We start from the raw sequence: 25,778 nt of genomic DNA, 5'->3' as shown, positions 1-25,778 counted from the left end.
CTGCTGCTGAGAACATTCATGTGGCAATCAAAGTAGTATTGGTTATGTAGGACTCTAGTGGCAGAGTCTAGTTGCAATAAGGATGAGCTGAAAAATTCTGTACCATGCAAGGTATGAGGTCAAAAGCTTTAGAGAAAACAGGAGGCCCTTCAACAATGGAAGAAAGCTGTCCACACAGAGCCTTCATGGGAATTGCTGCACTGGGCTTGGTGACTCAAATTGGAAATGGATTCGTGAGTCACCCAGCATGCTGGATGCTCCTTTCCTCCAGTCCAGTACCTTATGTTTCTCCTTTCAAATGTGTAAGTGTACTAGTTATTTCCACATGAAAGGACTTACCTGTTTTAAATTTTTAAAGTACAAAAGATGCAGAGACAGAAGGAGAAATAGGGAGAGAGAGGGAGAGAAGAGAGAGAGTTCCATTCCATGAAGCAACTTGAGTAGCAGCCTAACCAGCCCTTTAGCTATCAGCTCTGAACAACACAAACTGCTACCTCTGGCATTCTTTAATATGTGTGATTACGTATTTATCTTTAAGTAACTTAAAATCCACATGTGGTGGTAAACTGCTGTCCCAATACATGGGAGATAGGGGCTGATGAATTAGAAATCCACGGTCACTCTTGGCTACTTAATGAGTTTGAGGACAACCTGGGATAAATGAAACCCAGTCTCAAAATAAAAAGCAAACTTAAAATGTGAAATAACAACTACTACCATTTCATGAAGCTACTCCTAGTATTGGAACAATACAGAAAACTATGCTATCTTATTCACTGAGTAACAAACAGAAAATAGAAGAAAAAAAAAAAAAAACCTCACAAGCAATGCTATCAAATAAGAAAAGATACATTGGCATTCTTGTTTCATTATCTTTGACTTCTGGGAAAATCCCAGTTTGGCCCTTAAAGAAAAAAAATATGTATAACAATAGCAAACACAGACCATTCAGAAAGACTTAGAAAACAAAGTTAAGTTTGATTAAAAAATAGTTTGTAAGAAAGGTACTTATACTAAATGAAATATCTAAACCATAGCATATCAAGTGTGTAAGTCTTCTCTCTCTACAGACAATATTTACCCAATGCAATCATGTGAAGAATCCAGATAGGCTCCCAGAAGATCAGAATAACATGAAGAAATGAGACTCCATAACTAACAGCCTGCATGATCTAATAGATATGAGCCAGACAATCCTGGGTACTGTGGTCTCTTTAATCCTCCAGTGAAATGCAATTGCATAAGAAACCAAGGGACAAAACCAGAAAAGGAACTGCTATCAAGTCATGATACAGAGTAATCCTCGTCATAATTTAGTGCATAAACCAGTAACTATGGGTGAGCTTCATAGCCAGCAATGGATAAGTTACACAGTGCTCAATTGTCCTCTTCCCCAATAAAGCCTTCGATTGTTGACCCAGGATTGTGCAATTACAGGACTTCCTTTGGTCTTTTTAATAATTATTGTTATAACCAAATATGAGGGGTCTTTTCTCATCTTTATTTCCTATATCCATAAAAACCGTATCTATCTCTACATTACTATACTTTCTTCCTACTCCATACTGGCCCAGAATCTGGCCCAGTAAGTATGCTCTTCCTTCCTGTCTACTGGGATGTTATGGACCTGGTCTGCTCTGCCAGGTCACCAGGATGGGAACTCCCTGATAAAAGGCTTCTCTTATTTCTTTTATTTACTTATGAAAGAGAGGGGGGGGAGAGAGGGAGGGAATGGGCATGCCAGGGCTTCCAGTCACATCAAATAAACTTCAAATACATTAGCCACCCTGTGCACCTGGCTTATGTGGGTACTGGGGAATTAATCCTCTGTCCTTGGGCTTCTCAGGCAAGCCCCTTAACCACTAAGACATTTCTCCAGGCTCATCTTCCCTTTTTAATACTCCTCTTTAGCTTTTTACTTTTTAATTATTTTTTTATTTATTAGTTTTGTACTCAGAGAATACAGTCACTTTACCATCATTAGACTCATCCATGTCCTACCCCCTCCCCCTGGCCCCTCCTTGTTGAGGTATTTGGGTCATGCATTCTGGAGTTAGTCCACAGCTATGGGTAGGAGAAATGTCTCTGTGTATCCTGATCCAACATGTGACTCTGACATTCTTTCTGCCCCCTCTTCCGCAAAATTTCCCTGAGCCATGTTGAGTTCATTTTTGGTCTGCTTTGGTGATGAGGTGTTGGGGACCTCTGGGTCTCTAGATCTCTGATTTGGTAGGAGTTGATTTTTCTCTGTATTGATCTCCTTCACCCTTGTGCTGGTACCCGGTTCACCAGGAAAATAGCACCATAGCTTTTTTAAAATCTTCTGTTACTTATGCTTGAAAATGGATATAGGTAAACAATCAAAAACAAAATTACTGAATTTTTATGTTAAATGGACTACAGGGAATCTATTAAACAGGTAATTCAAGAATATACATACATAAATACATAATATGTAAACTTTGTGAGGTGTAAATGAAGTGGTTTCAGAATCACTTTAGAGCTTTCCTCTTCTTTGTACTGATGAAACTTTTAACCAGCTCTCAAATAGTTCTTCTTTGGTTTTTCAAACTTCTTTTATTTAAAAAAAAAAAAAAGCCTTGATTTCATCCTCGAAAACATTTATTTTTGTCACAGGGCTTGCTTCATACTGTAGCCCAGACTCAAAGATGTAGCCCAAGATGACCACATACCCATAGTAGTCTTCCTGACTCAGCCTCCTGAGTGTGAGGGTGCAGTGCTGTTTCTTCAACTTATTCTCAGTCTAACTTGCTGATTCAAAAGTAAGCTTAGCAAACCTACCATTGACCCATACCTAATGCCAATTCTATAAGTTAATATCAATCAACATACCATAGAATAGATTTAATCAGGGGGAATGTCATTGAATTTATTCATGTCATTGTAATAATTGCTTCCATAATGTACTAGAATTACTGATAAAAAGTGTTTCCTTGACAATTGCATTGATGAAGTGACAGATGTAAGTGGGATGTAAGAAGTTTCCTCATGGCTCTGGTTTTCTGCAGAGGAAAGCTATATGGGACTCTGTCATGGAGGATTCTCCCACTTACTCGTAAGTCCTTACTTTCTAAATTGCCCCCTTTTTATGTGAAATTAAGTGTCCCAGACTTAGGCTCAAAGCATTTCATTTCCATGGTAAGCTCTTCTCACAATACCACTTATAGATTTACAAACTTCTCCATGGCTTTCCCTTATTGTCCTTCATTCCATATGAAAGTAGCCACTGTTGTACTCTTTTAAAGTCCCAGGGTCTAGGTAAATGAATTTGAAGAAATTTTCAATAGCCTCTTCCATTCCATTTACGATATCCTTAAATATTTCCTCTGTCATAGGACTCCAGAAATCTGCTTCATGTAGAAGAGAAGACGTGTTCTATAGTGAATCATATAGAATATAGAATATTTTGATATATTATATAATATATCATATATATTATATAATATATATTTATAAATTATATATAAATTATATAATAATTTGATATATAAATCAACATGAGGCTCAGGTAACATTAAAAATCTGGAAGCAATATGATAAACTTTTAATCAAAGTAATCTACATTGTACATTTCAATAATAGGAATATAAGATTACAGCCTTTTGCAAACCCCCACTCTGCACATCTGGGCCAATTTAGCAATCAACTCTGCCCTACTTGGAAAGTTAATTCCTATTTCTCATCAAGGGGAAAGATATGTTGCCTACTCTTGGGTAATTTCATAGTAATTTTACTTAAAATCAGACTTATTGATTCTTAGGTGATAACTAAATTTAATTGTTGATCTCTGGATATTTTAATATATATATATTCCATAACTTATGATCAATTACCTATCATAGAATATATATATATTCAAAGATTCTATTATATTCTCAAGTTTTAGAAAGCAGTCCCTTCCTGATCCTTTGTCTTAGACAAGTAGGTTTTTCTTTGCTTCTCTCAAGCCTGACAGAGTCTAGAGTAGGCATGCCAAACCCAAGATCTTACAAAGAACTGGCAAGAAACAGCAAGTGACACTGTGAAGATATAAGAGAATCAAGAGTACCAGGCATTCATCTATCATATAAAAATAAGCTGTTTAGCTGAAATAGTTCATCTCTATATTTAAAAAAAAATCTATGTTATTTGTTTATATTTAACTTTCTTCAATAAAATAATAAAACATTGGTGAAGTAGACACACATATATGGATAGGCAGAGCCCTGGTAATGGGCAGGCTTTATAAATTCTGAACTAGAACCACAGGTGCTTCTGATCCAGGGCAAGTTGAATTCTACAAATTAAAATATTAACAATAACAGAAGTTTAATTTCTTACTTTCTCATTCTTCCTTTCTTGTCTTCATCTTCTTGTCTTACTGCTCTAACTATGACTTTGACCACAATATTGAAGATAAGTGTCAGGAGTGGGCATCCTTGTTTCATTCTTGATTTTAGAAAAGCAAAAGAAGGTCTGTTTTGCTTTATTTAATGCAATGTTGACTGTAGGTTTGTTAGCTATAGCTTTTATTATTTTGAGGTAGAATTCATCTAATCCTGCTTTCATCAGAACTATAATCGTGAAAGCATGCTGGATTTGCTTGGATGCCTTTTCTGCATCAATTGAGATGATTGTACAATTTTTTTTTTGCTTAAGCTTATTTATATGGTGGATAACATTTACTGATTTACATATGGTGAACCAACCTTGCATCATTGGAATGTAGAAAACTTGGTAATGATGGATAAAATTATTAAGGTATTCTTCAACTAAACCTGTGAGAATTTTATTGAGAATTTTGGTTTCTATGTTAAATAGGAAAATTGGTCTATAATTTTCTTTTAGTTGTATCTTTGTACAGTTTACAAATATAGCTACATACAATGAATTTTAAAGTTTTCCTTTCCTTTTCTTAAAAAAATTATCCTTCTTTGAAGATATATAATTCTAGCCTAAAAGACAAAATAAAATCTCTAGGAGAATTCATAAAGCTAATAAATATTTTCAGTAAAATTTCAAGATTATCCTGGAGAGGTGGCTATGCAGTTAAAGCTGATTGCTTTTAAAACCAGGTGACCCTAATTCACTTCCCCTAGTACCCACATAAACCCAGACACACAAAATGGCACATGAGCCTGGAGCTTGTTTGCAGTGGCAAGAGGCCCTGATGTGCCCATTTTCTCTACCTCTCTTTTCCCTCTCTCTCTCTCTCTTTCTCCACTTGCAAATAAATAAATACAAATATATTTTTAAATAAACAACACAAAATCAACATACAAAAATTGGTAGCTTTCACCTATACTAATAATGGGTTCAAAGAGAAAGAAATCAAGAAAGAAAAAACAAAAAAGACATTCACAGTAGCTGCAAAAAGGAAAAGAAAAAAACTATGAATAAACCTAACCAAAAATATTAAAAGCCTCTATAATGAAAATCTGAAGACGATAAGAAAAATTCACAGAGGATACTATATTATGGAAAGATCTTCCATGCTCTTTAACTGGCAGAATAAATATTATGAAAATGGCTATAATACCAAAAATTGTCTACAGATTCCCCATAATCCCCATAAAAATTCCAGTGATATAACTCATAGAGCTGGGAAATATAAATCAAGAATTCATATGGTTCCTCAAAGATCATAAATAACTGAAGCAATGCTAAGGAGAAAGACCAAGTTTGAGGTATAAATATACCTAATCTCAAATTATAATGCAGGCAATGTGACAAAATCAACATGGTACAAGATTGCAAATAAATATTTAAACCAATGAAAATGAATAGAGAACTCAGAAATAAATCCACACTACTTTAAGCACCTAATGTAAGCCAATGGCATCAAGAACATTCAGTGAAAAATGGCACAGCCTAGTCAATGAATGACACTGGGAAACTAAGTACACACTTGCAGAAAGTGAAATTAGATCAGTATATTTCACCCTGCACAAATATCAATTTAAAATGGATCAAAAAATTTAAGGGCTGGAGAGATGGCTTAGTGGTTAAGCACTTGCCTGTGAAGCCTAAGAACCCAGACTCGAAGCTTGATTCCCCAGGACCCACATTAGCCAGATACACAAGGGGGCGCAAGCATCTGGAGTTCGTTTGCAGTGGCTGGAGGCCCTGGTGTATCCGTTCTCTCTCTCTCTATCTGCCTCTTTCTCTCTCTGTCTGTTGCTTTCAAATAAATAAAATAAACAAAAAAAATTTTAAAATGTATTTAATATAAATTCTGAAATATGGAAATTTCTAAAGGACACAAGTAGTGGCAACACTTCAAGATATCGGCATAAACAAGAGTGAGTTTCAATAGCATGGGAAATAGCCCCGAAACCTAACAAATGGGACTATATGAAATTAAAATGATTGTGCAAAGCAATAAAAACCATAAGCAAAGTAAAAAGGCAGGCTACAGAATGAGAGAGAATCTTTGCTACATATAATTTAGAGAGGGGGCTGATAATCCAGAATTTACCAAAGACTTCAAAACAATAAACAACAACAACAAAAATACAAAAAAAAGAAACTACAATCTTCAAATGAGCTAACAAAATGAATAGACAATTCACAAAAGAAGTAATGCAAATGGCCATCACTAGCATGCCTAGCCACCAGGGAAATGGAAATTAAAACTTCTTTGAGATATCATCTTATTCTAGTCAGAATGACCATGATCAAGAAAACTAGCAACAAATGCTGGACAGGATGTGGGGAAAGAGGAACACTTATTCACTGATGGTGGGAGTATAAACTAGTATAGTCATGATGGAAATCCATATGGAAATATCTCAAAAAAAAAAAAAAAACTATAAATAGGGCTAAAGGGATTGCTTAGTGCTTAAGGCATTTGTCTGCAAAGCCAAAGCACCCAGGTTTGAGTCCTCAGGACCCACATTAGCCAGATGCACAAGGGGGCACATACATCTGCAGTTCATCTGCAGTAGCTTGAGGCCCTGGCATGCCCATTCTCTCTCTCTCTCTCCCTCTTTCTCTGTCAAATATATAGATAAATGAAAGAAAAAGAAAAAAATGGAAATAGAATTTCCATCTGACTCAGCTATATCACTTCTGGACATATATCCGAAGGACTCCATACTGTAGTACAGAGATACTTGCACATCCATGTTCATCACAGTCTATTTATAATACCCTAAAAATTGAAACCAGCCTAGAGGCCCATCAACAGAACAATGGATAATGAAAATGTGACCCATATACACAGTGGTATTCTATTCAGTAGTACTGACAAATGAAACTGAAATTTGCAGGAAAATGGATGGATCTGAAAAGAAGTGACCCAAGCTCAGAAATACCAAAGCAACATATTCTGTCTGATATGTGTATCCTAGCTTGCAGTATCTATATGTACGTATATATAGGGAGCAAATGTAAGTAAAACCTAAAAAAAAAATAATAGTAACGAAGAGCAAATATAAAGTGAATAGTATCAGGTGGGGTGAATAAAGGACACAAGTGACCTGTAAACAGAAAGGAAGAGAAATGGGAGGGGGGGCGGAAATGGAATGGAGAAGCAAGTGTTGGGAAAAGGAGGAGGGGTGATAATTAACTAAATCCCTTTTGAAAACATTAGAATGAATGATACCTAAATCCCTATATGCCAACTAAAAAAGGAAAAAAAGGAAAATAAGAAATAATTCCTTGTAGAAATGTAGAAGTATTTTCAAAATAGAGAAAAGGAAAAGAATAGCTGGGCATTCCTTTAATGCCAGCACTCAGACACCAGAGGTAGGAGGATTATTGTGAGTTTGAGGTCAGCCTGCATAGTGAATTCCAAGTCAGCCTGTACTACAGCAAAACCCTACCTTGAAAAATATCAAAAAAAAAAAAAAGAAAGAAAGAAAAGAAAGTTAAAGAAAGAAAGAGAGCAAAAATATATTTCCTTAACAAAATTATTTACAACATTCTAGGGCCAAAGCATGTCTTGGTGAGAGTTCCCAGTCAATTCCTAGTTCTTTATTGACTACTCATGTCAACTTGAACAAGTAAATGTCCTATTCCTCAGTTTATTTCTAAAGTTGAAGTAATTATAGAACTAGTAGCACTTGGGCTGGACAGATGACTTAGTGATTAAGGTACTTGCCTGCAAAGCCAAAGGTCCCAGGTTTGATTCCCCAGGTCCCATGTAAACCAGTTGCACAAGTTGCATTTGGAGTTGGTTTGCAGCAGCTGGATGCCCTGGCATACCCATTCTCTCCTGCCCTTTCTCTCTTTCTCTCTTACTTTCTCTCTCTCTCTATCTTTCCCTCTCCCTGCCCCTTTTTCTCTCTCTCTCAAATAAATAAATAAAATAAAATATTAAAGAATAAATAGTAGCATTTACCTTAAAGAATCTATAATGAAGCTATTTTTGACCCAATTTGACCCACTACTAGTATAAGCAATATTGTATATATATTTGCTGAATAGATTTCACATAAATGCATTGTCTTTGAATCACCATTGAACTGAAAATCTGGGATGGGATGAACAAAATTATCCTTGAATAAACATTCTAGAAATTCCCACGGGACCAGATAAACTGTCAATCTGTCATCTGTGTCAAGGGGTGAAAATCTGCATTAAGGGAGACATATCAGTGTTAAAACTTTTGCAAAAGGCTTAGGGTGATTTTTATCTTCCCCTTTGCTAAGATGTGGTTACATTGAGATAGCAATTGTTCAGCCAGTTTTGGCTATTCCAAGATTGTTGCATTTAAGATGAGAGTGAATGAAATTGTGCTCATAAAAGGACTTTAAAAGAAGTAAGACCTTTACATAAAATAAACAGATAGGGCTGAAGAGATGGTTCTCTTCCTGCACAAGCAAGTGGGCCTGGGGAGGCCATTAAATGCCTGAGTTCAGATCTTCAGATACCATGAAAACAGCTGCATGTAGCCATAAGCACCTGTGATCCCAATCCCAGAAGGAGGAAGCTGAGACCAGGGAATGGCCAAGGCTCGCAAACCATTTTCAGTAGAGAGAATCCACCTTAAGAAGTCAGAAGAGCAACGGAGCCCTACTCTTCCATGCCCCCACTGCAGGTAATGGCATGATGTGCTGCAAGAGCACATGCATGTGCATATACCTCACATTTCACAGAGAGAGAGAGGGGGGGGGAGAAAGAGGGGGGAGGAATGCCATCATAAAGGAGGTATTAACTTCTAATTGTGGAAGCAGTCAATCTTTCAGTCTAGTAGTTATATCGATGAGTTAGAAGGAATGTTAATAATCTTTTTCCCATGCTTGTCAATATAGACACAGGTGAACATAAGCCTGTCAGTGATGAGATTCCATAGGATTTACCAGCATAGTGACATTATTTATATCATTGAGTAACTATGAGGAATAAGCTACGTGCATAGTACTCACATTCATGCTTGTCTGAGGGGAAGTATTTCATTGTTCATATGCTATCAAAAACAAGTGAATGATAAATGAATAAAATTGAAACTGTCTAGCTTCCCAGGTCAAGTTCAGCTCTTTCAACCTAAGTGGTAAAAAAAAGAAAGAGGGCATCAATTTTAATCCAGGCAAGGAGCATAACCTTTACATAATGTAGGATTTCCTCTCCTTCAGTTGATCTCATTAACTCATCCATACCAAGCAGGTGTGCCCTGTACTAATTATTTCGCATTAAGTGATTTAAATGTGCCTAGCATGACTCTCATGTCTTATTGCCATGTCTTCTCCCTGGTTCCAAAATTATTAATTGCTAAAAAAAAGTACCTCATATGAAATATTTATAGGTTGTGCTTCTTTTATCCATGACTTCAATAAGTAAATAGTTTCATGTGACATCCTCCATATATACATTTTCTAGTGTACTTGATAACTTTTTTTTTCCAGTAGAAAGACCTTAGCATATGTAAGGTATCAAAAGATGTGTCAGATTATTTGTTAAATTCTTGGCATGAATGTTTTAAGGGAATTTCCAGCTTCCTTATTGACTACCTCTTACAGCATTCTTCACCAGAAAGGCTTATCAAATAGTTCACCATATGTTCCTTTTGCTGAAGGCTGACCTATGAAATGAAAATGGATAGCCAAATAGCCAGCATATTGTTTCTAACAGTTATATTCTCTTTAATCAGGTCTTCAATATTCATTGGGAATAAAAAAAAAATATGTTTACTCTGCTGTAGAAATTAGGCTCTGAAGAGATTGTTTTAGTTCTCTTTGTTTATGATGATTTGTTAGCTCTCAAGTGCAGAAATAATTTTGTTGTTTACATTAATCTATGGTAGCAGTATTAATTCCACATCGTACATAAATATAATTATTGATCATTACCAGCTGTAATTCAGTGTTAGAATTACAGATTTACATAATTGTGCTATTAAGTATAAACTTGAACTTTATATCTGAGGTCGCAAATAACTGGAGGCAGTGGAAACAGAAATCTCTGATTGTATGTCATTCAATTTTAATATACGCTGTTGCAATTTTGATCACTGTTGATGTAAATATTTTCATGTACTTTAGAGCAATGAGATGCTAATGGGTGGAAATTACTGCAATATTGATCTAGCTAATAAAATGTAACGTTAGGAAGGAAGGATATTTATTATTTGCTTCAACTGTTACTATACATCATTTGCCTAAAGAACACAAGCTCTGTCAAGATTGGAAAAACAACTTTGAACCAAACACTGAATATCTTCCCTTTAACAACTAGGGGGTTTCTGTTATCATTCCTCCAAACTAGTGTGAATTGAAAAGGACACTGCCATTTCTAATGCATGCTGATAGTCTCTCAAGATCAGGAGACTGCATGAAATACTTCATGGTTTTCAACCAAAGAGGAAATAAATGTTTAGAAATATCTTTCTGAGGCTATAAAATAGAATTATTGTCAAAATTCATGTGCTAATCTTATATTATGTTGTAAAATCTAATTTTTAATCTTAAAATTTAGTAGGTTAAAAAAACAAAGTACTTCATAATCACTATTTCAAATGAAGCATTTCAAACACTCAATAGGTTTCTAACATTGTAAAACAGTTAAGATTTTTTTTTTTTTTTGGAGATTCCTGTTACTGTATAAGAGCAAAGCTAGAAATGGAATTAAGTATTATATCATAATTTGATTTTTACTACATTTATTATTTGAATTTTATGAGATTGTAAAAATTAATCAAATTTTAGTTTTATTTGACCCCATCTAAATAAATATGTATGTGTGCACATATATATGTGTATATATGCATGCATGCATTTGTATATGGATTGTCCTGCTTCAACCATCATCTACCTTTCCAAACCATCATCTTTCTAGTATGTAATCTATAAGTCTATCTAATTGCCTAACTTAATCAACCAAGTACTTTCTTAATGTAAATACAATATATAAAATAAAGTCAATGTGCACTCAATGAACCAATTTTTAAAACACAGTAAAGATAAAACTAAAACAGGATTTTTAAAATATTTTTCTCTAATCTTCAATTCTTCTGCACTAATGAAGTATGTAATGTCCACTTGATTTGCATAAATGTTGCTGCACAACAAATATTATTTTGTACCTTGCTTTTTAAACCTTCTCAAACATGTCAATTGTGATAAAACGTATATAACATGATGCATTTTTTTTAATTTATTTATTTGAGAGTGACAGAAACAGAGAGAAAGACAGATAGAGGGAGAGAGAGAGAATGGGCGCGCCAGGGCTTCCAGCCTCTGCAAACGAACTCCAGACGCGTGCGCCCCCTTGTGCATCTGGCTAACGTGGGACCTGGGGAACCGAGCCTCCAACCAGGGTCCTTAGGCTTCACAGGCAAGTGCTTAACCGCTAAGCCATCTCTCCAGCCCAACATGATGCATTTTTAAAATTTTGTTGTGAAGTTCATAATTTTAGGTCTATTAAATATTGTTAATTAAATATTGTTATACAATATTTAATAACAAGCAAGAAAGCATTTCATCTTTCCAACTGAAACTCTTCACTAAAAACATCCTATACTTACTCTCCTCATAGTTACAATGAGCACTATTTAAGTATTTATGAATTTCACAGCTCTAGGCACCTTATGTAAGTGGATCAATACAATATTTGTCTTTTGTAACCAGCTTATTTCACTTATCATAATGGTATTTATATTGTATCATTGGAGTGTCCTTCCTTTTACAGAATGGTAGTAGCGTGCTATATGTGTATACAATATTTTCATTATTAGTTTGTCATCTGATGGACTTGTGATTGCAGCCACCTCTGGATTATGGTTATTAATACTGTGCACAGGTATGTACAAATATTCTCAAGACTTCTCTGTTCTTTTGTGTGTATATTCAGAAATGGAGTTGCTAGATCATATGGTAGTTGGACTCTTGAGTGGATTTTTTTGTGTGTGTGTGAAAAGGTATTGAAATTTACCAAGTTCTCTATGTATGACCAGTTTATTTTACAGGGCTCTTCCATACTCCAGTGACAGGCATCTTGTTTCACGAGGGTAAAATTTGCAGTGTCCTCAACATCATCAGCTCTTTTAGTATCTTCTGGGCCACTGGTGTTATTGCTCTTGCCTTGTCCTGGGCCTTTTTCATTCTCTGTCAGCAGAGGCCATAGAAAAGAGTGGAGTTGTTCTCCTTGTATACACGCAGTTCCCATGTACAAGAACCCGTGACATTATGTCACATTCAGACTTTAATAATTTATCAAATATTATTGTTCCTTTCTTATCTGCATTTATAATGCTTTCCCTTTCCTTCCACACTGGGAAAACAGTGGCAGAATTGGCTTAACTAATCTTCATATAGATAGACATACATGATCCCTTGTAGTCTACCTGGCCTTGTTTCTTTGTGACCTTCCTCCTTGACAGACATGGAGCACATTATGAATCTGTAGAATAGCTTGGTTTGCTCTCTCTCTTTTTTTTTAAGGATAAAAGTACATTCAAAGCAGAAATGGCCATAATTTCATGTATCTATGCTCCCAAAAGGATTTTTTTTGTTTTTAATATATTCTATAATCTGTTACATAATTTGAATTTTTTAATATTTTGTTAGTTGCATAATATTTTATGCATGTATCAGCATACATAACAATATTGTGATTCGTGTTTGCATTGGGTAGTGACAATTTATTTATAGAAATGTTAAATTTCCAATTGCAGATAATGCCCCAGTGAATGTCTCGTTATATGAATACAATCAAACCTAGTGATACACTGCACTCAATATGTATACATTGTCAACTTCACTATACTTTGCTAACTATGCTCAAAAACTATTATTTGGAAAATACATTGCAGAACTCTCATTTTAGGTAAATATTCTACTTCTTAGCTCTAGCCATACACCTCTCCCCTCTTTAAATTCTTCATATTTATCTGTTATTTATTTCATGGCTATAATTTCTGTGACCAGATTAGAAAGTTTGCCCTTCTAGAATGTAAATAAACTCAATATTTCATTTAAAAATTATGCTTTCCTTTAAAAATCGATGTAAAGTGTTGCAATGATATAACTTTATTTTGTATTCTGTTGCAGTCAGGTTTACATTGCTGGCAGAAATCACCTGACTAAGAGCAGATATGGGGGGAGAAAAAGGGTTTATTTTGTCTTATAGACTCGAGGGGAAGCTCCACGATGGCAGAGGAAACAATGCCATGAGCAGAGAGTGGACATCACCTCCTTGCCAACATCAGGTGGTCAACAGCAGTAAGAGAGTGTGCCAAACACTGGCACAGGAAAACTGGTTATAACACTCATAAGCCTGCCCCCAACAATACACCACCTCCAGGAGGCGTTAATTTCCCATTGCCATCATCTGGGGAACCTAGCATCCAGAACACCTAAATTTATGGGAGATACCTGAATCAAACCCCCACATATTCATATGGCAAACTAGTTGCCCAAAAGTAATTGGTTATATTGTCTATTTTTCTTCCATGTAATAATAACAATATCCTTCACATATCCTAAATTTCCATATTTATTTGTTCATTTCTTGTCTGGGGCAGAGTATTTATTAAAACTTTCAATTTCCCTTGTTTACATTTTTCCCAAGGTAGGGTATCCCTCTAGCTCAGACTAATCTGAAACTCACTCTGTAGTCCCTGACTGGCCTCAAATGCACAGAGATCCTCTCACCCCTGTGTCCTGAGTGCTGGGATTAAAGGTGTGCTCCAGCATGCCTAGTTTACTTTTTTTTTTTTTTAATATTTTTTTTTTTTTTTATTTGAGAGTGACAGACACAGAGAGAAAGACAGAGAGAGGGAGAGAGAGAATGGGCGCGCCAGGGCTTCCAGCCTCTGCAAACGAACTCCAGACGCGTGCGCCCCCTTGTGCATCTGGCTAACGTGGGACCTGGGGAACCGAGCCTCGAACCCGGGTCCTTAGGCTTCACAGGCGAGCGCTTAACCGCTAAGCCATCTCTCCAGCCCTAGTTTACTCTTTTCTTAATACCACTTCCCAGAGTTTTCTTATATACCATTCCCCACTCATCCGAACATTCACTTTCCAATTTCCAGTTGCCAATGATCAGTTTGAAAATATTAAATTTGAAAATATTAAAAGAAAAACATTCAGTTGTGTGTAGTTAGTTGATTATGTATCAGTCTGCATAGTATAGTAAAAATACACATCATTGCATCATCACTCCTGTGATGTGTCATCTCTTTTGTCAGGGAATCCATACTGTACATGCTAATCTACCTTTAGGCATTTTGTAGCTGTGGTGGTTTGAACGTAAAATGTTTTGTACAGACTTGAATGGGCTTTAAGTAGGTACTGGGGAATAGAACCCAGGCCATCAGGGCTTTACCACTGAGCCATCTCTCCAACCCTGGCTCAGGTATGATTAATTAAGGCTAAGCTTCCTGTTTAAGTCTCCAGCAGAGTGCTGGAGGAAGTGTCACTCCAGGAGGGGGTGGGGGCTCTGCGAGCCAGCCTTAACGTGTGTTTGGGGCTGATTTTGATTCTGACCCAAAGGTGCGCAGAAAGCATTTTGAGCTCTGGCAGTTTGTTTTTGCTTAGTGCAGTTTTCTCTGCTTGGATCTATGGAAGTAAGCAGCTTTTTCTGCCACTGATAGAACTTCCTCTGGATCTATAAGTCTGAAATAAATTCTTTCCTCCTATAAACTGTGTCTGGTTGGAAGTTCATCCCAGCAATGTTGAGCTGACTACAACAGTGCTATATAGCACATACATTTCTCTGCTTAGATTATTTTCAAAAGTTTCTTAATTTCATATGCATTTTTTAAATTAATTTTACTTCTAGCTACTCTGTTGCCCTAACTAAGCACTCTCAATTGAGTGGATTAAACAATTGAAAATTACTTAGCTATAGTCCTGCACATAATCATGGAAATTTAAAGATCAAGATTCCAACAAAGTTTGTTTTCTGCTGAAGTCTCTATGTATGTGGGACAGTCACCCTTCTGTGTCCTCATAGGGCAGAGAGGAGCAGGGCAAGCAGAGCAAGAGATTCTGTTTCTTCTTGTAAAGAAAATAATCCTGTGTCATTAGTTCCCCACTATCATCCACATTTAATTTCTTCCATATTCCAAATAGTCATAGTATGGATTAGAGCTTCAAGACATCAAATTTGGGGAACACAATTCAGTCTACAGTATATTCATATTTTAAATTACTATTTTAATTTCATAGAAAACCCATGAACTATTGGTATTAATTTTATACTGGAAAAATTTTATATAATATTGCTATTTATTCTTAATATTTAACAGTTACAAAATAACTAGTCTAATTTAAATATAAAGTTGTAGAACATAAATAGTATATTTAAAAATATTTTATATTATATTTTTTCTGGTATAATTTTATTACCTGTTGCTCTAAAAACATTATGAAAACATAGTTATGGCAGCTAGTAGTCTTATTTTTTATATGAAAGAAAAATAAGACCCAGACAAATTTTTCTTCACTCAAGAATATACATAAAGCTCTTTCCAAAGAATTACTTCATTATGAGATGTAATTCCTAAATCTCTGTGTTGGTGATAGTATACTATACTTGGAAAGGAAAAGAAAACTTGAGAGAAAGGAGGGAGAGACAGAGGAGAATGAATTAGTTCTTCCCTCATGAGCAACATAAAAATGCTTAGGATAGTTCTAGTAGAAGTCTACTTTAACGAAAGTATTTTGTTGTTGTTGTTGTCTTTTTTGTTTTCTTTTTGGACATTGCTTCTCAATTCCTTCAGTAGTTAGGAACTAAAAAAGGAAACCTCATTTGGATGCTTATGTCCAATTGCAGGGCAGATCTCAGAGTGAGCTAGTATAATTCACCTCTTTCTGTACACTTGCACTTTCTCGTGAATAACTGCTGGATGGAACATCTTGTCCTAAGGGGAGATGGCCAGATTGGCTGCTGCTCACTTTCCTCCACTGCATATTTTCTAGAAACAAGATGTCAACCAAAGTTTTTGCTCAGCAAGTCATGCCTTTGTGGGTACAAAATTTAGGGCAGAATGCTTTCCAGGGTCTTTCAGCTTTTTTAAAAGTGTAGAATTCCCCGAATAACTTTCACAAGCCTTATTGCCCTGCCTCATAGATATTGTTACCTAAAACTACATTGTCTCTTGCTGCACCTCTGAAATAACATAACTTGGGTTGGGGGAGGTCCTGGATATTCAGACATAGAAAATTTTATAACTGGTATACAGTGAGTGGGCTTTATAATCATAACTCCACACCCCCAGTCAATAATTTTCTTGTGTTAAACAAAATAACAAAAGTTTTTTTCAACATTTTTTTTTACAACATACAATATACCTTGATCATAGTCCCTTCCCACAATTCTCCTATCTTGCATGTGCCCTTCACTAACCACTTCTTCCCAGCTTCATCTGTTTCTTTTATTGATTTATTCAACAAGTGAATAACTTTTAGGAAATATGTACCAGACATTTGTCCTAGATACTGCATATGAAAGTTAAAATAAAAAGTGATCCCTGAAATATATATTTCCATTATTTGTTACTGGACACAGCACATAGCAAGTATTTCAAACTGCTAAATGCAAATACAAACAAATCTATGGACAGTGAGGACATGAAAATGTATTCAACTTTTTTCTTCTTTTCTTCTAAAAAATTATTGGAAGAAGTTTACCTGTGTGTTTGTGTCTATAGGTATACGAGGATCTCTTGTGACAACAAACAAGTGCTCACCTGGCTTTTCTGGGTGGCTGGGGAATTTAACCAACGCTGGCAGGGCCTTTAACCATTGAGCAATCTTCCTAGTTCCCAGTATTAAACTTTTTTAAAGCTTGCTGTCTAACAAACTGGCATGAATTAGCCTGGAACAAAAGTTCATGTTATATAAGGTAGTTAATATCTAATTGTTAAATGTACATTTGAAATTTATTATATACTATCATGTGCATTTTGAATCTTTACATAATACAGTGGCTATCTAGTGTTAGTTTTTCTTTGCTCTGTTTTCAGTATTTGTCAATTGATCACTTGATATACACATTTTAAGGAAGAAAATGGAAAAATAAGGACAGAATCAAATAAAAGGTAATATAGGAGAAAAATTGCTAATATTGCCATGGTTTGGTTTTGGCTTGTTTATTAGTTTCCCCACTGTAAGTCAAGTAGAAGCGATGAACACCTCCCCATCCTCCTTTGAAATTCCCTTTTTTCCACCCATCTACATGGTTAATACCATCTCTCTCAGCCACTGTGTGTGCCTGTGTACTGGACATCATCATTAAAATGTCCTGCCACATGTTTCCAAATTATCTTTGTATGTAAATTTTACAGTAATTTTTAACACAAACTGTCCAAATTTCAGACTTGTCAAGTTATTTTCAGTGCACTGAACTGTGTCATATTCTCATGTGTTTGCTCACCAGAATTTCTCTGCATAGTATCTTTTCTTCAGACCTTACCCCACCTCATCATATCAATCACACTACAGACTCATCTTCCAAAGAACTTAGCTGTCCTAAAGTACGTTGTTCTTGTTCTATGACAGTACCTAGTTACAGTACCAAATTCAGCTGCTATTTCATTACAGCGTCCACAAAACTATGAGTCAGAGAAATAAATATTGACCACCCTTTCCTTCACAAATCATTTGTAAATTTCCCCGCTCTCTGGTATTGCAATGATAATAAGATTTTTGTTTACCCACTAAAATACACAGTGCTCTAACATAATGATTTTTATTCTTTTTATCAACTGTTATGTTCGCTAACTTTATGCTTGATAGATATTACCTAATAAATATTTGTTGGATATTGTTCTAATTTGTTTACACATCTATATCCTTCTACTAAACTGCAAGTCAATTAAGTACAGATGACTTGTACTATTAATTTTAGGGTCTCCCCAAGAAACTCAAACATAAATAAGTGATTAATTAATGCTTGTTGAGGTTATTTGCTTAAAATAATGTAAAATTATTCCATGATGTTTTGGAAACCCTATTTAATTTGCACCGAGTTTGTGAACTAAAGAGACATCACTGAATTTTCCAACCTCATTAGTCTTTGAAGCTATTATTTCAACTTGCTCTGACATGAATCATTAGAAATGCTTCAGAAAGGGCCAGACCGGGCTTCCTGCTGATAAGGGACCTAGAGCCTTCCAGGAGGCTACTCAAATCACCATTAAGATTCCACACTCAACATCTCATGCTAAAAGATACAATCAGTTTATTATGGGAGACACTACAACAAAACTAAAAAAAAATATATATATATTATTTTCTGTTCTTTCTCAGTTTCCTATCTTTCTGAAAATTTATATATGCAGTCAAATCTCTAGCTAGTAAGTAGGCTTATTACTCAGCTGTAGGGAGACAAGAGACTATGGCAACAAAGTAAATTGATCTGGATAAAATACAACATCAGGCTTGCACAGGTCATGCAGAGAGTTTTAGTCTTAACCTGATTTACTAGCTATGTGCATTGCTATGTCTCTGCATTCAAAGTTTCTTCATTTGTAAAAGGGGATAATGATGCAGACCTCTTCACAAGATCACTGTGTCACTTAACTAATTAATACTGTAATTATAAAGTACTTAGAAATATAATGCACTGTACAAATGCCAAGTGTTGTTACTAGAATCATTTGAGTGCTCAGCTCATCAAGATTTACTACTTTAGCAGGGTAAATAATTCTAAACAGTAAGAAAGCTCCAACTATACATACTAATTAATCCAATTTAAACATTTATTATGGACTGTAAATATGCCTTGTTAAAATATGCATATTAGTTAAGGCTTCCATTAAAATCATCCATCCAAGATTGAGTTGAGTTGCTTAAGGTCTGTGCCCAATGAACTCTGTGTGGCCCTTTAACTTAACAATCTAGATTACACTTATTTCATAAATAATTTCATTGCTGTTTTACTTGTTTGTTGGATTGAATGTTGATTGCCAGGGATTTGATTATTTATTTATTTATTGTTTTGTTTTTAAGTGAGAATAGAAGGAGGAAAATTAGCATATTTGCATCTCTGTAGTGAAAGATTTGAAAACAACCACTATACTTTTAACTGCAATGCTGTTATTTTACTCTAATACCCACTAGGGGACCTCTTCTGGAAAGGAAATGCCCTAGAGTAGAAAATGGGAGTTTAATGTGTGCTTTAGGGAAAACTTGGCTTTGATGGTGAGAACAACATTCTCTCTATGGGTTAAATCTTCTGAACACCACCCATGTGTGAATCCTTATTGGAACCATACATCAAAAGGTAAAATCAAATGATTAAAGTTTTGGTTTTTTTTTTTTTTTTTGAAGAGTTAAGAATTCTGCGATTGTGCTTTTTGTTTGAATGAATAAACAGAAAGAAAAGAAAAAAAAATAACAAAAGGACTGGTCCCAGATAACATTACTTTAGCCACTACAATCAAAAACTGAATCCTATATTCAGTTTTTTTTTTAATTACAGTACAATAATGCAATCTAACTGCTTAATGGGATGAATACCTAAACTTTCATTCCAAGAACTCAAAGTCAAGTTGCTATCGCACAGTTTGAAATACATTCACCCTGAGGAATGCTATCTTCCAATAGTTGTAAGGATCCTGATTTGTCAAAGATTTAAAAACATACATTAATCACTATAAAATACTACCAGGGCCACTGTTGCTGCTGCTGCTGCTGCTATTTATTTATTTATTTATTTATTTATTTATTTATTTATTTATTTATTAAGAGAAATGATGGTACCTTTTTGTGCTTTCCTTATATTCACAAGTATCACAATTAAACACCTTTGTAAGGTTACTGAGTGCACTAAATTTCCCAAGGCAGACTAGACAATTGATAACATATTTTTTTTCATTGTAAACTATAAATAGGCCAATAAGTAAAATCATTTATCCAACTCCTGATTCTTTTTAGCAAATACTGCCCTGCCATGCAAATAAACACCCTTTGGAAAGGTCACACACTCTACCCCCATGAAGTAGACCTGGTACTAGAGGCATCAGAATATATATGTGGAACACAAATTTCAAGGGTGAGGCATACTTCTTTGTCTCAGTCACAACCCCATCAGAAAACTGCTAGTCTCTAAATCATCTCAACTTTCTTACTATTCTGGCTTATAAATGAAATGTATTTTTGAGACTCACAGACAATATGCCTTTGTTTCCTCTTCTGTCCTTCATTGGGGAAGTGTCTCACTTGGTCACAAGCTGACTTAGAACCTTCTACTGACCATAAATCTTAGCCAGTTGACAGGATTAACTGTGGGTGTGGGGCAACACACATCCTTAGGGACTGTGACTTTGTTAGGGAATCTGGTTGTCATAATATCCACTCTTACATAAATACTCGGTGCTATTTTTCATTGAATGTGTACATTGTTTTGCTAAATTTCAGAACCTGCCTATATTTTGTTCCACTCAGCCTACTTGAATACTCTCATAGCAGGCAGACCCAACTTCTAGGGTCACTTTTGTAGTTACTTGGAGAGTCTTAAGAGCCACAGCTAGCACCTTAAGCTCCTACCCTGAAGATATATAACATCAGATTGATTGATACATCTAATAATACTGCAGCTATTGAGACAGTCCAAGCATTAACTTAATCCAAGATGCAAAAATATGTACATTATAACACAAGAAATACAGAAAAATCAAGACAATATAAATCCACCAAAAAGAAAATGAAGGATCTCTACAATGAAAATTTTAAAACACTCAACCAAGAAATTGCAGAAGACACTAAGAAATGAAGAGACACCCCTTGTTCTTGGATTGGAAAAATCAATATTGTGAAAATGGCAATCTTACTGAAGCAATCTACACATTTAATGTAATCCCCATCAAAATTCCGATGTCATTCTTCACAGAAATAGCAAAAAACAATCCAAAAATTCATTTGGAAGCACAAAAAACCTTGAATATCTAAAACAATTTTAACATATAGTACAGAGTCATAGTAACAAAAACAGCATGGTACTGGCACAAAAACAGACATGTAGATCAATGGAACAGAATAGAGGACCCAGATGTAAGTCTTGGTAGCTATAACCACCTGATTTTGACAAAAATGCCAAAAATACTCATTGGAGTAAAGATAGCCTCTTTAGCAAACAGTGCTGGGGAAACTGGGTATGTATCTGTAGAAGGATGAAAATAGATCCTTATCTCTCCCCGTGCACAACAATTAAGCCCAAATGGATCAAAGACCTAAATATTGGACCTAAAACCCTGAAGCTGCTACAGAAAAAAAGTAGAGGAAACCCTTCAACATATTGGTCTTGGTAAAGGCTTGCTGAATATATCCCTAATAGCTCAGGTAATAAAACCACAAATTAACCACTGGGATCTCATGAAATTACAAAACTTTTGTATGGCCAAAGACACTGTGAATAGAGCAAAGAGGCAACCTACAGCATGGGAGAAAATCTTTGCCAGCTATACATCTGATAGAGGATTAATATCTAGGATATAAAAAGAACTCAAAAAAATAAATAATAAAAAATCAAACAACCCAATTAATAAAAGGGCTATGGGGCTGTGTGTAATGGTGCATGCCTTTAATATCAGCACTTGGTAGGCAGAGGTAGGAGGATTACCAATAGTTCCAGGCTAGCCTGAGTCTCAGGTCAGCCTGAGCTAGAGTAAGACACTACCTTGGAAAACCAAAAAATAATAAATAAATGAAGGGCTATGGAACTAAATACAAAGTTCTCAAAAGAAGAAATACAGATGGCATATAAACATCTAAAGAATATTCTCCATCCTTAGTCATCATGGAAATACATATTAAAACTATGTTGAGATTCCATCTCACTCCTGTCATATTGGCTACCATCAGGAAAACAAATGACCATAAATGCTGGCAAAGATGTGAAAAAAGAGGAACCTGTCTACACTGTTGGTGGGAATGCAATCTGGTCCAGCCATTGTAGAAATCAGTTTGAAGGTTCCTGATACAGCTAAAAATAGATCTACCATATGACCCAGCTATGCCATTCCCAGGCATAGATCCAAAGGACTCATCTCATTTCCTTAGAAGTACGTGCTCAACCATGTTTATTGCCACTCTATTCACAATAGCTAGGAAATGGAACCAGCCTAGATGTCCCTCAACTGATGAGTGGATAAGGAAGATATGGCACATTTATACAGTGGTAAAGAAAAATGAAATTATGAAATTGCAGGAAAATGGATGGATCTGGAAAGGATTATACTAAGTGAGGTAACCCAGGCCCAGAATGCCAAATGTCACATTTTCCCTCTCAATATGAAACCAAGCTACAAATTATTAGACTTCTATTTGAGTAGGAAGAAAACTGAGTAGCAGAGGCCAGTAAGGTAAAAAGGAGATATAAAGGAATCAAAATGGAGGGAAGAGGGGAATTAATATGATGATATTGTATATATGTAAGTAGAAGAACAGATTAATGGGATAAAAAGGCCTAAGTGAGGTCAGGGGGAGAGATAGAGTAAAGTTGAAAGGTAGAGGGAGGGCTAATCAAAATCTAAGAGGATATAAATAAATAAATATAAATAAATAAGAGTCATATTGAAGCCTACTTTTTTGGACAATGGAACACACGAGAGCCATAGACTGTTACTAGAAAATTTTCAGTGCCAGGGATGGGATACTTTCCAGTGAGTTGTTGGCCAGGGAGGTCCCTGATGCCCCCAAAATATCACAGGCCATTGCCAAGGACCTTGTTTTTCCACCAGGAATAGATGGTAAGACCCTATTGTTGAAAACTCCACATACTTGTGATGCAAGGTCACTGAGAAATCTTGCTGAAGCTGAGCTGAAAACATCCTCCATGTAGACCAGCTGACAGAAAGCTGGAAGAAGCCACACTGCATGCAGTTCAATAGGAAAGAGAGAAATAACCAGTGAAGATACTCAACAGTGGACACTGCAAGCCTTACATTTGACCAGCCAGGTCTGTTAAAGGGCAAACTAACCACTGTCTAATTTGACTGGAGGTCCACTCCATGATAGGGAATACATCCCTGATACTGAAAACCTACATCAGGGATAGTCATGAGTCCTGGAGGTGTAACATCTGCTGCTGTCTATTAAATGTATATACTGTGCTCACCAAACTGTCCCGTAAGCACTTCTCTTAATGTTTATATCCATACATTAATGCTTCTCTCACTTTTGGTTAGAGAACCTTCTCTTTTCAAATGGCAGTGACCTTGGGATGACTCAGAAGGCACCATGGTGTTGAGAAGATAAGACAAAAGAGTGTTTATCACTGAAATATCTCTATCACACCTCCCAAGGCTCAGGGTCCATCGTGGAAGAGGTGGTAGAAAGAATGTAAGAGCCAAAGAAAGGGTAGGACTCCTTACAATGTGCTCCTCCAGACACAAAATGGCCTGGGTATCCATGACCTCACAGTGCCTGACACTACCTACAGAAGACCATCATCATAGGAAGGAAAGATCATGACATCAAAATAAAGGAAAGAGTGATTGAGACGGGGAGGGGATATGGTGATGATTGGAGTTTCAATGGGGAAAGTTGGGGGAGGGAGGGAATTACCATGGGATATTGTTTATAATCGTGGAAGTTGTCAGTAAAAATAAAAATAAATTAATTAAAAAATAATGAATATTATAATAGTACATAGTAATGCACTAGCCCCTTTCATTTCTACCATGACAGCTGGCCACATGTGAAATGGGTTTCATCCACAATCTCAGCACTCTCACCGCCACTTGCCATCGTTAAGCCCCGTTTTAGACCCTCTCTCCTCCTGAGCCCTCCCTGCTACTCTTTATCCATCCAGTACTGCTGTTGTGTGTGCCTGGAGCTGACAGTTTTAGGATTGTCTTCTCTCCCATTACCAGCTCAACCCTCTTGACCCATCACAAATTTCATAGTAATAATAAGACCATTTAACCAGGTATGGTCACACAGGGTGGCTGTGCACAGTACGAAGGACCACCAGATTAACCTGACGAGTGAACAGAGGAGTGCTGACTTAGCATCACACATGTACGCAGCCTCTGTTTTGCCTGCTATAAACGTTTGCTTAGTGAAGCAGGTGTACTAGATGTGATTATTTCAGCTGTCACGGCTGGGAGTCCATCCTCCTCCCTGGTCTAATTGAATACATTGATGCTTTTTTGTTTTCTGTGCCCACAGAATTTATGGACAGGATATCAGGGTATCAGCCAAAGCTGTCTTTAAACCAACAAAGCCTTCTATTGACCCTGTAGATGATATGCATGATATAGAGTGTTACAGTTACATTCTTGTTGCTGGACAAACGCCTGAAGCAGCAGCTTAAGGGAGGAAAGGGTTTATTTCAGGCTTACAGAATCCAGAGGTAACACCATCAATGGCAGAAGAAGCTGGCTCACTTCCATAGGTCCAATCAGAGCAATATCACCAAACAGCCAGGAAACAGGAACAGCCAGAATGTAAACTGTTCTGACCTCGAGGGCTGGACTACCAGATCCATCCCCAGCAACACCTCCTCCTGCAAGGCTTAGTGTAATGGAGCCTGGAGTGCAAGGTTACTTAAAAATACCTCAGGTTATGTGGGGTGTACGTTCACATTCAAATGCCACATAGTGGTACCCATGACTAGCATGAAATCTCTTTGGGTTTCTGCAATTGATTTGATCCCAGTCTGTGTGAAATGCTGTGATGTCTTCAAAGCAGTGACCACTGTCGTGAAGACAGCCTGGTGGCTGGTCGATTCAAAGCTCCCTTGATTTGTAGGCATGGATATGGCTGAAGCCAACAGATATGCCAATAGTCAGAGGAGTTCTCAGGAGTATTATCAATGAATCTCACTATGCTCCCAAACAAGACAATGGAGACAATTGTGTTAAGCTTCCATCTACCTTTACCTAACTGTGTGGGTCCTTTCCTATAGGGGAAGGGTCTAATGGCTGCTAAGTAGCCAGACTGCCTGTATGTGACAGTTTGACATTTAAATGGAAATAGCAGTTTAAAAAATGAAGATAATAAAGATTAAAAATGAAGCTAACATCCCAGCTTGCATGAGGATATATGCCTGTAATCACAGTACTCATGATGCTGAAGCAGGAAGATCATGAGTTGGAGGCCAACATGGCTATGTAGTAAGATTCTATCTCAAAACAAACAAATCAAACTAGCATTCTTCATGGCAAAATGGATCAAACAGTGCCTGACCGCACAAAATTCCTGTAAGAAAATTTGGAGTCCTAATTTGTCTCCTTGGACTAATTATGGTACTGATAACATTCTCATGCCACCCCTCTTTCAGCATCTCTGGTATTTTGGCAGGCATAGTCACATTTTTATTTCTGTCAAGTTTCCTCCCCAAATGAGTTTATTACTAGTGAATTCTCCTGTTAACAAAAACTGTTC

Source organism: Jaculus jaculus, chromosome 14 (assembly GCF_020740685.1).
Source record: "Jaculus jaculus isolate mJacJac1 chromosome 14, mJacJac1.mat.Y.cur, whole genome shotgun sequence".
Lineage (NCBI taxonomy): Eukaryota > Metazoa > Chordata > Mammalia > Rodentia > Dipodidae > Jaculus > Jaculus jaculus.
The sequence above is the reverse complement of the archived record's forward strand: the minus strand, read 5'-3'. Positions refer to the sequence as shown.